We start from the raw sequence: 13,545 nt of genomic DNA, 5'->3' as shown, positions 1-13,545 counted from the left end.
TCAAGCCCACTTCCTGTTAGTTACTTGCAGGGTCCACAAGGTGGCATTATTCCATACTTAACTTAGCTCCTTCGTTGAGTAGTGGCCCTATGCATGCTCCACTTCAGGAGTTCATGCTCCTCTTGAGCCCTTAATTGGAGATTTCTAGCTATCCGTGTCTGTTTGGCTCGCACATGCACCGTAAACCTCCATGTGGCAGACACCAAGGCTATATAGGGGTGAACAAGCGATCTGCCCTCAGTTCCTTCTCTATTGCCTCGGCCTGAGGTGGAGCCCTAGCATTTCCACCTAGAACATGCTCAGCCTTCTGTTTTTTTTATTGCAGTTATGCGGTTTATAGTTAATTAGCAAGTTAGGTGAGAGGGTTGTTTTTCCCTCTCTTTTTTCCTCTCTGGGAGACTTGTCTTCTCCTAGCGGAGCATGCCTGGCTCGCCAGGCTTCAAATGCTGCCTTTGTTGCCGGGAGGCTATACCGGTAAGCAATGAGCACTCCAGGTGTGTCTGGGGCATTCCCACATATCGCAGAAGTATTCCTTCTCCTTGGTCCTAAAGCCCAGGACAAAAAAGACCAAGGAGATAAAGCTCAGAGCGTTAACCGTAAAACACTGCCCGCAACACTTTCTGAGCCAGGTCAGGAGACCTATCCCACCACACATCTGTCTCTGGATGGATTCAGCACCCTGAAAACCTCAAGGCATTCTTCCCCTAAAGAAGGGAATCTTTGGAGGCCACTAGGAAGACACCCAGAAAGAGAAGCATGGACTCTCACTCTAAGCCCTGGTCTACACTAGGACTTTAGGTCGAATTTAGCAGCGTTAAGTCGATGTAAACCTGCACCCGTCCACACGATGAAGCCCTTTATTTCGACTTAAAGGGCTCTTAAAATCGATTTCCTTACTCCACCCCTGACAAGTGGATTAGCGCTTAAATCGGCCTTGCCGGCTCGAATTTGGGGTACTGTGGACACAATTCGACGGTATTGGCCTCCGGGAGCTATCCGAGAGTGCTCCATTGTGACCGCTCTGGACAGCACTCTCAACTCAGATGCACTGGCCAGGTAGACAGGAAAAGAACCGCGAACTTTTGAATCTCATTTCCTGTTTGGCCAGCGTGGCAAGCTGCAGGTGACCATGCAGAGCTCATCAGCAGAGGTGACCATGATGGAGTCCCAGAATCGCAAAAGAGGTCCAGCATGGACCGAACGGGAGGTATGCGATCTGATCGCTGTTTGGGGAGAGGAATCCGTGCTATCAGAACTCTGTTCCAGTTTTCGAAATGCCAAAACCTTGTCAAAATCTCCCAGGGCATGAAGGACAGAGGCCATAACAGGGACCCGAAGCAGTGCCGCATGAAACTTAAGGAGCTGAGGCAAGCCTACCAGAAAACCAGAGAGGTGAACAGCTGCTCCGGGTCAGAGCCCCAAACATGCCGCTTCTATGATGAGCTGCATGGCATTTTAGGGGGTTCAGCCACCACTACCCCAGCCGTGTTGTTTGACTCCTTCAATGGAGATGGAGGAAACACGGAAGCAGGTTTTGGGGATGAAGAAGATGATGATGATGATGAGGTTGTAGATAGCTCACAGCAAGCAAGCGGAGAAACCAGTTTTCCCGACAGCCAGGAACTGTTTCTCACCCTGGACCTGGAGCCAGTACCCCCTGAACCCACCCAAGGCTGCTTCCTGGCCCCGGCAGGTGGAGAAGGGACCTCCGGTGAGTGTACCTTTTAAAATACTATACATGGTTTAAAAGCAAGCATGTGAAAGGATTACTTTGCCCTGGCATTCGCGGCTCTCCTGGATGTACTCCCAAAGCCTTTGCAAAAGGTTTCTGGGGAGGGCAGCCTTATTGCGTCCTTCATGGTAGGACACTTTACCACTCCAGGCCAGTAACACGTACTCGGGAATCATTGTACAACAAAGCATTGCAGTGTATGTTTGCTGGCGTTCAAACAACATCCGTTCTTTATCTCTCTGTGTTATCCTCAGGAGAGTGAGATATAATTCATGGTCACCTGGTTGAAATAGAGTGCTTTTCTTCAGGGGACACTCAGAGGAGCCCGTTCCTGCTGGGCTGTTTGCCTGTGGCTAAACAGAAATGTTCCCCGCTGTTAGCCATGGGGAGGGGGGAAGGTTGAGGGGGTAGTCACGCGGTGGGGGGGAGGCAAAATGCGACCTTGTAACGAAAGCACATGTGCTATGTATGTAATGTTAACAACAAGGTTTACCCTGAAAGAGTGTAGCCACTGTTTTATAAAATGTGTCTTTTTAAATACCGCTGTCCCTTTTTTTTTCTCCACCAGCTGCATGTGTTTCAATGATCACAGGATCTTCTCCTTCCCAGAGGCTAGTGAAGCTTAGAAAGAAAAAAAAAAACGCACTCGAGATGAAATATTCTCCGAGCTCATGCTGTCCTCCCGCACTGACAGAGCACAGACGAATGCGTGGAGGCAAATAATGTCAGAGTGCAGGAAAGCACAAAATGTCCGGGAGGAGAGGTGGCGGGCTGAAGAGAGTAAGTGGCGGGCTGAAGACAGGGCTGAAGCTCAAATGTGGCAGGAGCATGATGAGAGGAGGCAGGATTCAATGCTGAGGCTGCTGGATGTATGGTTGAGCTCCAGTGTATGGTTGAGCTGCAGCAAAGGCAGCTGGAGCACAGACTGCCACTACAGCCCCTGTGTAACCAACCGCCCTCCTCCCCAAGTTCCATAGCCTCCTCACCCAGACGCCCAAGAACGCGGTGTGGGGGCCACCGGCCAACCAGCCACTCCGCCACAGAGGATTGCCCCAAAAGAAAGAAGGCTGGCATTCAATAAATTTTAAAGTTGTAAACTATTAAAGTGCTGTGTGGCATTTTCCTTCCCTCCTCCACCACCCCTCCTGGGCTACCTTGGTAGTCATCCCCCTATTTGTGTGATGAATGAATAAAGAATGCATGAATGTGAAGCAACAATGACTTTATTGCCTCTGCAAGCGGTGATTGAAGGGAGGAGGGGCGGGTGGTTAGCTTACAGGGAAGTAGAGTGAACCAAGGGGCAGGGGGTTTCATCAAGGAGAAACAAACAGAACTTTCACACCGTAGCCTGGCCAGTCATGAAACTGGTTTTCAAAGCTTCTGTGATGCGTACCGCGCCCTCCTGTGCTCTTCTAACCGCCCTGGTGTCTGGCTGCGTGTAATCAGCAGCCAGACGATTTGCTTCAACCTCCCACCCCACCATAAACGTCTCCCACTTACTCTCACAGATATTGTGGAGCACACAGCAAGCAGTAATAACAGTGGGAATTTTGGTTTCCCTGAGGTCTAAGCGAGTCAGTAAACTGCGCCAGCGCGCCTTTAAACGTCTAAATGCACATTCTACCACCATTCTGCACTTGCTCAGCCTGTAGTTGAACAGCTCCTGACTATTGTCCAGGGTGCCTGTGTACAGCTTCATGAGCCATGGCATTAAGGGGTAGGCTGGGTCCCCAAGGATACATATAGGCATTTCAACATCCCCAACAGTTATTTTCTGGTCTGGGAATAAAGTCCCTTTCTGCAGCTTTTGAAACAGACCAGAGTTCCTGAAGATGCGAGCGTCATGTACCTTTCCCGGCCATCCCACGTTGATGTTGATGAAACGTCCCTTGTGATCCACCAGAGGTTGCAGCACTATTGAAAAGTACCCCTTGCGGTTTATGTACTCGGCAGCTTGGTGCTCCGGTGCCAAGAGAGGGATATGGGTTCCGTCTATGGCCCCACCACAGTTAGGGAATCCCATTGCAGCAAAGCCATCCACTATGACCTGCACATTTCCCAGGGTCACTACCCTTGATATCAGCAGATCTTTGATTGCATGGGCTACTTGCATCACAGCAGTCCCCACAGTAGATTTGCCCACTCCAAATTGATTCCCAACTGACCCCAACGCTGTCTGGCGTTGCAAGCTTCCACAGGGCTATCGCCACTCGCTTCTCAACTGTAAGGGCTGCTCTCATCTTGGTATTCATGCGCTTCAGGGCAGGGGAAAGCAAGTCACAAAGTTCCATGAAAGTGCCCTTACGCATGCGAAAGTTTCGCAGCCACTGGGAATCGTCCCACACCTGCAACACTATGCGGTCCCACCAGTCTGTGCTTGTTTCCCGAGCCCAGAATCGACGTTCCACAGCATAAACCTGCCCCATTAGCACCATGATGCATGCATTGGCAGGGCCCATGCTTTCAGAGAAATCTGTGTCCATGTCCTGATCACTCCCGTGACCGCGCTGACGTTGCCTCCTCACCCGGTATCGCTTTGCGAGGTTCCAGTGCTGCATATACTGCTGGATAATGCGTGTGGTGTTTAATGTGCTCCTAATTCCCAAAGTGAGCTGAGCGACCTCCATGCTTGCCTTGGTATGGCGTCCGCACAGAAAAAGGGTGCGGAACGATTGTCTGCCGTTGCTCTGACGGAGGGAGGGGCGACTGACGACATGGCTTACAGAGTTGTCTTCAGGGAGCTAAAATCAACAAAGGGGGTGGCTTTACATCAAGGAGTATTTCAGGCTGGACTTCACGGAGGGTTCCAATAAGAAATGGTGCACCTAAGTTATTGTTCTTATTGGAACAAGGAGGTTAGTCTGGCCTCTGATTGATACATGGCTAGATTTACCTCGCTGCACCTTCCCTGTGAGTGACTGCAGTGTGACCTAGAGGAATGAGTCCCCTAGACGGGGGAGGAGGCAAATGAGTACAAAACAAATCTGGTCTATTTCTTGTTTTGATCCACTCCATCTATCTTTTACATCTTTGGCTGGCAGCAGATGGTGCAGAAGGACTACATGCCATCCACATCTCATGGCTGCTCCGCAGAAGATGGTGCAATATGACTGCTAGCAATCCGTATCTCCTGCCTGCTCACCATAAGACGGTTCAATAGGATTGACTGCAGGACTAAAGAGAATGACCTGGTCAAGTCACTCCAAATTTAATCCCTGAGCCGATGTCTGCCCAGGCGCTCATGGCCGACGTGGCCAGGAGCATCTCAGACATGATGATGATGGCTACCAGTCATACTGTACCGTCTGCTGCTACAAGGCAAGGGGTTGCTGCTACTGTGTAGCAATGCCGTATCGCGTCTGCCAGCACCCAGGAGACATACGGTGACGATTACCTGAGCAGGCTCCATGCTTGCCGTGGTATGGCATCTGCACAGGTAACTCAGGAAAAAAGGCGCGAAACAATTGTCTGCCCTTGCTTTCACGGAGGGAGGGAGGGAACGGGGGCCTGACAATATGTACCTAGAACCACCCGCGACAATGTTTTAGCCCCATCAGAGTGCTCCATTGTGACTGCTCTGGACAGCACTCTCAACTCAGATGCACGATTGTTTGCCGTTGCTCTGACGCAGGGAGGAGAGACTGACGACACGGCTTACAGGGTTGGCTTCAGGGAGCTAAAATCAACAAAGGGGGTGGCTTTACATCAAGGAGTATTTCAGGCAGGACTTCACGGAGGGTTCCAATAAGAAATGGTGCACCTAAGTTATTGTTCTTATTGGAACAAGGAGGTTAGCTTGGCCTCTGATTGATACATGGCTAGATTTACCTCGCTGCACCTTCTTTGTGAGTGACTACAGTGTGACCTAGAGGAATGAGTCCCCTAGGATGCGGGGAAGCAAATGAGTACAAAACAAATCTGGTCTATTTCTTGTTTTGATCCACTCCATCTATCTTTTACATCTTTGGCTGGCAGCAGACGGTGCAGAAGGACTACATGCCATCCACATCTCATGGCTGCTCGGCAGAAGATGGTACAATACGACTACTAGCAATCCTCATCTCTTGCCTGCCTGGCAGAAGATGGTACAGTACGACTGCTAGCAATCCATATTGCCTGCCTGCTCACCATAAGATGGTTCAATAGGACTGACTGCAGGACTAAAGAGAATGACCTGGTCAAGTCACTCCAAATTTAATCCCTGAGCCGATGTCTGCCCAGGCGCTCATGGCCGACGTGGCCAGGAGCATCTCAGACATGATGATGATGGCTACCAGTCATACTGTACCGTCTGCTGCTACAAGGCAAGGGGTTGCTGCTACTGTGTAGCAATGCCGTATCGCGTCTGCCAGCACCCAGGAGACATACGGTGACGATTACCTGAGCAGGCTCCATGCTTGCCGTGGTATGGCATCTGCACAGGTAACTCAGGAAAAAAGGCGCGAAACAATTGTCTGCCCTTGCTTTCACGGAGGGAGGGAGGGAACGGGGGCCTGACAATATGTACCTAGAACCACCCGCGACAATGTTTTAGCCCCATCAGAGTGCTCCATTGTGACTGCTCTGGACAGCACTCTCAACTCAGATGCACGATTGTTTGCCGTTGCTCTGACGCAGGGAGGAGAGACTGACGACACGGCTTACAGGGTTGGCTTCAGGGAGCTAAAATCAACAAAGGGGGTGGCTTTACATCAAGGAGTATTTCAGGCAGGACTTCACGGAGGGTTCCAATAAGAAATGGTGCACCTAAGTTATTGTTCTTATTGGAACAAGGAGGTTAGCTTGGCCTCTGATTGATACATGGCTAGATTTACCTCGCTGCACCTTCTTTGTGAGTGACTACAGTGTGACCTAGAGGAATGAGTCCCCTAGGATGCGGGGAAGCAAATGAGTACAAAACAAATCTGGTCTATTTCTTGTTTTGATCCACTCCATCTATCTTTTACATCTTTGGCTGGCAGCAGACGGTGCAGAAGGACTACATGCCATCCACATCTCATGGCTGCTCGGCAGAAGATGGTACAATACGACTACTAGCAATCCTCATCTCTTGCCTGCCTGGCAGAAGATGGTACAGTACGACTGCTAGCAATCCATATTGCCTGCCTGCTCACCATAAGATGGTTCAATAGGACTGACTGCAGGACTAAAGAGAATGACCTGGTCACGTCACTCCAGATTTAGTCCCTGCGCCCATGTCTGCCCAGGCGCTCCCAGCCGACGTGGCCAGGAGCACCTTGGACACGACGATGACAGCTACCAGTCGTATTGCACCGTCTCCTGCCAGAAGGCAATGGGTTGCTGCTACTGTGTAGCAATGCTGTACCGCGTCTGCCAGCACCCAGGAGACATACGGTGATGGTTACCTGAGCGGGCTCCATGCTTGCCGTGGTATGGCGTCTGCACAGGTAACTCAGGAAAAAAGGCGCAAAACAATTGTCTGCCCTTGCTTTCACGGAGGGAGGGATGGAACGGGGGCCTGATGATATGTACCCAGAACCACCCGCGACAATGTTTTAGCCCCATCAGGCATTGGGATCTCAACCCAGAATTCCAATGGGCAGCGGAGACTGCGGGAACTGTGGGATAGCTACCCACAGTGCAACTCTCCGGAAGTCGACTCTAGCCTTGGTACTGTGGAAGCGCTCCTCCGAGTTAATGCACTTAATACACTTAGACCATTTTCTGTGGGGACACACACACTCGAATATATAAAACCGATTTCTAAAAAATCGACTTCTATAAATTCGACCTTATTCCGTAGTGTAGACATACCCTAAGAAGCCTGTCATAAATATAAAGGGAAGCGTAACAACCTTCCTGTATACAGTACTGTAAAATCCCTCCTGGCCAGAGGCACAATGTCCTTTTAACTGTAAAGGGTTAAGAAGCTCAGATAACCTGGCTGGCACCTGACCAAAAGGACCAATAAGGGGGCAAGATACTTTCAAATCTGGTGGGGAGGCAGGGGGAAGGAGGCTTTTGTCTGTCTGTTCTGTGTGCTTGCCGGAGAGAGATATAGAAAGCAAGCAATTGAACTCCATTAGAATCAGTAAGTACTAGCAAGGAAATGCGTTAATTTACTTTTGTTTTGACTTGTGATTTTCTCTGTGCTGAGAGGAAGGTGTATTCCTGGTTTTCTTTTTGTAACTTTAAAGTTTTTGCCCAGAGGGAAATCCTCTGTGTTTTAAATCTGATTGCCCTGTGAGATTAGCTTCCCTTCTAATTTTATAGAGGTGCTTCTTTTACCTTTTTTCTTTCTAATACAGTTCTGTTTCTTTTAAGAGCCCGACTGATTTCTCTATTGTCCTCAGACCCAGGGGTTTGGGTCTGTGATCACTTTGTAACCAATTGGTTAGGATATTATTCTCAAGCCTCCCCAGGAAAGAGGGTGTAAGGGCTTGGAGGGATATTTTGGAGGAATAGGAACTCCAAGTGGTCCTTTCCCTGATTCTTTGTTAAATCACTTGGTGCTGGCAGCGTACCCTCCAAGGGCAAAAAGTTTGTGCCTTGGGGAAGTTTTACCCTAAGCTAGTAGAAATAAGCTGAGGAGGTCTTTCATGCGGGTCCCCACATCAGTACCCTAGAGTTTAGAGTGGGGAGGGAACCATGAGCCAAAAAAGATCAGGTCCCCATCAAGGTCCTCAGTCTCTGAAGGTATTGCTGAGGCCAAGGGCTCTTCCTCCAGTACCGGTGGGCCTGTGAAGTCCTGGAGTTCCAAGGACAAGAAGCATGGCTCCAATAGGGCCCAGGTACCATCCACCAGTAATGAGGATAAGTACAGGGTACCATTGAGCTTGACCCTGCTATTGGCACCAAAGGATCCATTCTGTTAATGCGGTCCTGCACCTTAACCCAGCCATCAGTACTGATGCAAGCAGCTCAGCCAGGGGTATCCTCAGTATCGAGCAAGCAATGGTGCCAGATGTCAGTGATGCACTCATCAGTGGTACCAGCAGCTTCAGCTACCTTTACCTTGTCTATGGCATTAGTCTCCAAGTGGCCATCCTTTGGCACAGGACTCCACTCTGTCTTCAATGGCTGCCCCACCCCCCCATGGGAGGACATGGAGGAAGAGGACTCCTAATCAGTCTCCTTGATTTTGGTAAGGGGTACTCTTACATACCCCTTTGGGAATCTGCTTTTGGCCAGCTATAGGGAGGACCATGCAGGTCATCAAGGATGGTGGTGGAACCAGCGTTGCTTGCGACCCCCACTTCTTTATGGACCCCTGAAATGGCTACATTGGGATCTGTGGGCCGCCTATCAGTAGCAATTTACCAGACCACCAGTACTGCCCCTCAGGGAGACCAGAGTTTCCCATCCCCCCTCTCCCCATCCTCCACCCCACAGGAGGAAATGTTTGAGGACCACGAGGCTAGGGCAGATGAAGAAGCCATGCCTGAGACTCCCATTTCATTATCATCAGTGGATGAGATGGTTATGCCTCCACCACTTTTCATGGCTGACAATTTCAGGCAGTTTCAGAACCTCATTAGAAAGATAGCCCACACCCTGCAGATCCCTCTGAGGAGGTCAAGAATGTGCAATACTAGCTGCTGGGGATCTTGCAGTCGGCAACACACTCCAGGGTGGTGATACCTATTGATGAGATTGTCCTGGCTCTGGCTAAGACAGTCTGGCAAACACGTTCTACTATTCCAACAACATGCAAAAGGGCAAATCAGTAATACTAAGTGCCCCTTAAGGATTCTGACTTTTTATTTTCCCATCCCCCACCCAACTAACCTAAAAACAATGAGGAGTCCTTGTGGCACCTTAGAACTAACAAATGTATTTGGGCATAAGCTTTCGTGGGCTAGAACCCACTTCATCAGATGCATGGAGTGGAAAATACAGTAGCAGGTATATTTATACATAAGCAAGTATTTTCCACTCCATGCATCTGATGAAGTGGATTCTAGCCCACGAAATCTTATGCCCAAATACATTTGTTAGTCTCTAAGGTGCCACAAGAACTCTTCGTTGTTTTTGCTGATACAGACTAACATGGCTGCCACTCTGAAACCTGTGACCAGCTAACCTAGTGTTGGATGTGGTGAATGAATGCTGTACTTTTTGAGATCTCCCCTCTTGACAAGGACAAAAAGCAGCTGGATCTCTCTGGATGAAAGTCATACTTGTCCACAATCCTGTGGTTCTGGAGCGAAAATTATCACGCGGTCATGTCCAAATACAACAAGCTCACAGTCTTTATTGAGCAGCTGCCGCACAACTAACTGCAGAGGGCCAACTATGACCAAACAGCTCTCCAAGCATCCCTAGATACTGTGGATGCTACTGCCAGATCCATCTCTACAATGGTAGTTATGTGCATGGCTCTAACTTTCAGGGTTTCTGAGAAAGATTCAAAGCACAACAGGACCTCCCCTTTGACACTCATAAGCTTTTCTCAGAGACCACAAAGAACGCCCTGCGCATGCTGAGGGACTCCAAGGCTACCCCCCACCCCCGAGAAGAAGGGCTGAACCAGGCCAGAGAGGCTGCGCAGACCCACAGCCAATCAAAGAAGGCCTGGGGAGAGCAATCAGGGCAGAGGGAGAGGCAGCCAATCAGGGCCGGCATAGGCCCTATATAAAGACTGCCTAGCAAAGAGCAAGGGAGTCTCTCCCTGGTGGGCAAGGGAGGAGGACTGGCTCCTGAACTGAAAGGTAGTACCTTAGACAGAGCAGTGCTGGGGAAGAGCAGAAGGAGCTGGGGAGCTCTGGCCAAGGAAAACCCCAGGCTGCCGGCCTAGCTACAAAGGGTTGGGCAGGTGCATAGGACCAAAGGGGAAGTGGCCCAGGGACAATAGCAGGACAAGGGGAGAGCAGAGAGGCTGCTGCTAGAGGGTCCCTGTGTCGGGACCCAGAGTAGCGGGTGAGCCTGAGTCCACCCCTTCCCACCTGTACTGCACCTGGCTGAGGAGGAGTGTGGCCTGATAAAGGCTGGGGCTGACCCCTGTGACAAAGGGCTAGACTTTGAGGCTGTAGTTGGCCACTAGGGTGGGTGTAGAGCAAAGACTGCTGATTGCACCAAACTCCCAGAAGGGAGTGAGACTGGAGCAGTGGGCTCTGCCGGAGGGCAGTGTCCTGAAGAGGACGCTGCTGAAAAGGGAGCAATGTGGGTCCCCAAAGCAGCAGAGCAGATGAAGGGCAAGGCTCCATGCGCAAAAGGGTGCTCCATGACTGGACGGAGCTAATTCCTGGAGCAACCAGTGGGAGGCGCCAGCGGTGGTGAGTCTTGACCTCGTCTCACACACCTTGTCACGGTTCCTCCCCCACTCTGAACTCTAGGGTACAGATGTGGGGACCTGCATGAAAAACCTCCTAAGCTTATCTTTACCAGCTTAGGTCAAAACTTCCCCAAGGTACAAAATATTACCTCCGTTATCCTTGGACTGGCCGCTACCACCACCAAACTAATACTGGTTACTGGGGAAGAGCTGTTTGGACGCGTCCTTCCCCCCAAAATACTTCCCAAAACCTTGCACCCCACTTCCTGGACAAGGTTTGGTAAAAAGCCTCACCAATTTGCATAGGTGACCACAGACCCAAACCCTTGGATCTGAAAACAATGAAAAAGCATTCAGTGTTTTACAAGAAGACTTTTAATAAAAAATAGAAGTAAATAGAAATAAAGAAATCCCCCGTGTAAAATCAGGATGGTAGATATCTTACAGGGTAATTAGATTCAAAAACATAGAGAACCCCTCTAGGCAAAACCTTAAGTTACAAAAAAGATACACAGACAGAAATAGTTATTCTATTCAGCACAATTCTTTTCTCAGCCATTTAAAGAAATCATAATCTAACACATATCTAGCTAGATTACTTACTAAAAGTTCTAAGGCTCCATTCCTGGTCTATCCCTGGCAGAAACCAGCATACAGACAGACACAGACCCTTTGTTTCTCTCCCTCCTCCCAGCTTTTGAAAGTATCTTGTCTCCTCATTGGTCATTTTGGTCAGGTGCCAGCGAGGTTACCTTTAGCTTCTTAACCCTTTACAGGTGAGAGGAGCTTTCCCCTGGCCAGGAGGGATTTCAAAGGGGTTTACCCTTCCCTTTATATTTATGACACGCCCCCCAAATCTCAGCTAGGGTGAAACACTGGCTGGGATTTCTTCCTGGAGCTCTAGGAAAAACAGAGTTAATAAGACACATGCATCTCTAAATATACTACCAAGTACATAAAGACTAACAATATTTTCCACATCTCAAGGACGATTTTAACCAGTTGATTCTGGGAAACTTTCACGGGAGAGTGCATCAGCCACTTTGTTAGAAGCTCCGGAGATGTGTTGGATGTCGAAATCAAAATCTTGGAGAGCTAAACTCCACCAAAGAAGTTTTTTGTTAGTTTCTTTGACGGTGTGAAGCCACTTTAGTGCAGCATGGTCGGTTTGCAGGTGGAAACGCCGTCCCCAAACATATGGGCGTAGCTTTTCCAGAGCGTAGACAATGGCATAACATTCTTTTTCAGTGACTGACCAGTTGCTTTCCCTCTCAGACAGTTTTTTGCTGAGAAACACTACAGGGTGGAATTCTTGATCAGGTCTTTTCTGCATTAAAACTGCTCCCACACCACGCTCGGATGCATCTGTGGTTACTAGGAACGGTTTGTCAAAGTCTGGGGCCCTTAGTACAGGGTCAGACATGAGTGTCGCTTTAAGCTTGTTAAAGGCCTTCTGACACTTTCCGGTCCACTGAACAGCATTTGGCTGTTTCTTTTTGGTTAGGTCTGTCAGTGGGGCAGCGATTTGGCTGTAGTGCAGTACAAATCGTCTGTAATAACCGGCCAAGCCTAAGAAGGATTGAACCTGTTTCTTTGACTTTGGGACAGGCCACTTTTGGATAGCATCCACTTTGGCCTGTAGGGGGCTGATAGTTCCTTGACCCACCTGGTGTCCAAGGTAAGTCACTCTGTTTAGGCCTATTTGACACTTCTTAGCCTTAACAGTTAGTCCTGCCTCCCTTATGCGCTCAAGGACTTTTTGTAGATGTTCCAGGTGGTCTGCCCAGGAATCCGAAAATATGGCCACATCGTCAAGGTAGGCGACTGCATATTCTCCTAATCCCGCTAGGAGACCGTCTACAAGTCTTTGGAAAGTGGCGGGTGCATTTCGCAGCCCGAAAGGGAGTACATTAAATTCATACAGCCCGAGATGTGTGATGAAGGCTGACCTTTCCTTGGCAGATTCATCTAGCGGTACCTGCCAGTACCCCTTGGTTAAGTCCAAGGTAGAGATGAACTGGGCCCGTCCCAGTTTCTCTAATAGTTCATCTGTGCGTGGCATTGGATAGTTGTCTGGGCGAGTTACAGCATTTAGCTTACGGTAGTCCACGCAAAAACGTATTTCCCCATCTGGTTTGGGAACTAGAACCACTGGAGATGCCCATGCACTTTCAGAGGGGCGGATTACACCCATCTGTAACATATCCTGGATCTCCCGTTCTATAGCAGTTTTAGCTTGAGGAGACACCCGGTAAGGTTGGACCCTAATTGGGTGAGCATTACCTGTGTCAATGGAGTGGTATGCCCGTTCAGTCAGTCCTGGGGTGGCTGAGAACATTGGCGCGTAGCTAGTGCACAGCTCCTGGATCTGCTGTCGCTGCATACGCCCAAGGGTCATGGAGAGGTTCACCTCTTCCACACCACCAGCACATTTCCCTTCGTAATAGACACCTTCAGGCTACTCAGCGTCGTCTCCTCCCTGGGCTGTAAACTGACAAACCTTTAATTCTCTGGAATAAAAGGGCTTTAGAGAATTAATATGATACACCTTAGGCTTTCGGTTGGAGGTGGGGAATGC

The 13,545-nt window shown here is 49.5% G+C and overlaps 1 protein-coding gene across 1 annotated transcript in view; it reads left to right on the top strand.

Moving 5' to 3' along the window:
- Positions 1-13,545, top strand: part of RP1 (RP1 axonemal microtubule associated) — a gene marked incomplete at its 5' end in the record, with an annotated part of 312,243 nt that overhangs the window by 177,335 nt on the left and 121,363 nt on the right. The gene's annotated exons all lie outside the window — the stretch shown is intronic.

The sequence above is a fragment of the Lepidochelys olivacea genome (assembly GCF_965140295.1).
Source record: "Lepidochelys olivacea isolate rLepOli2 genome assembly, chromosome: 2".
Classification (NCBI taxonomy): domain Eukaryota; kingdom Metazoa; phylum Chordata; order Testudines; family Cheloniidae; genus Lepidochelys; species Lepidochelys olivacea.
Note: the sequence above shows the minus strand (reverse complement) of the source record. Positions and strands in the feature narration are given on the sequence as shown.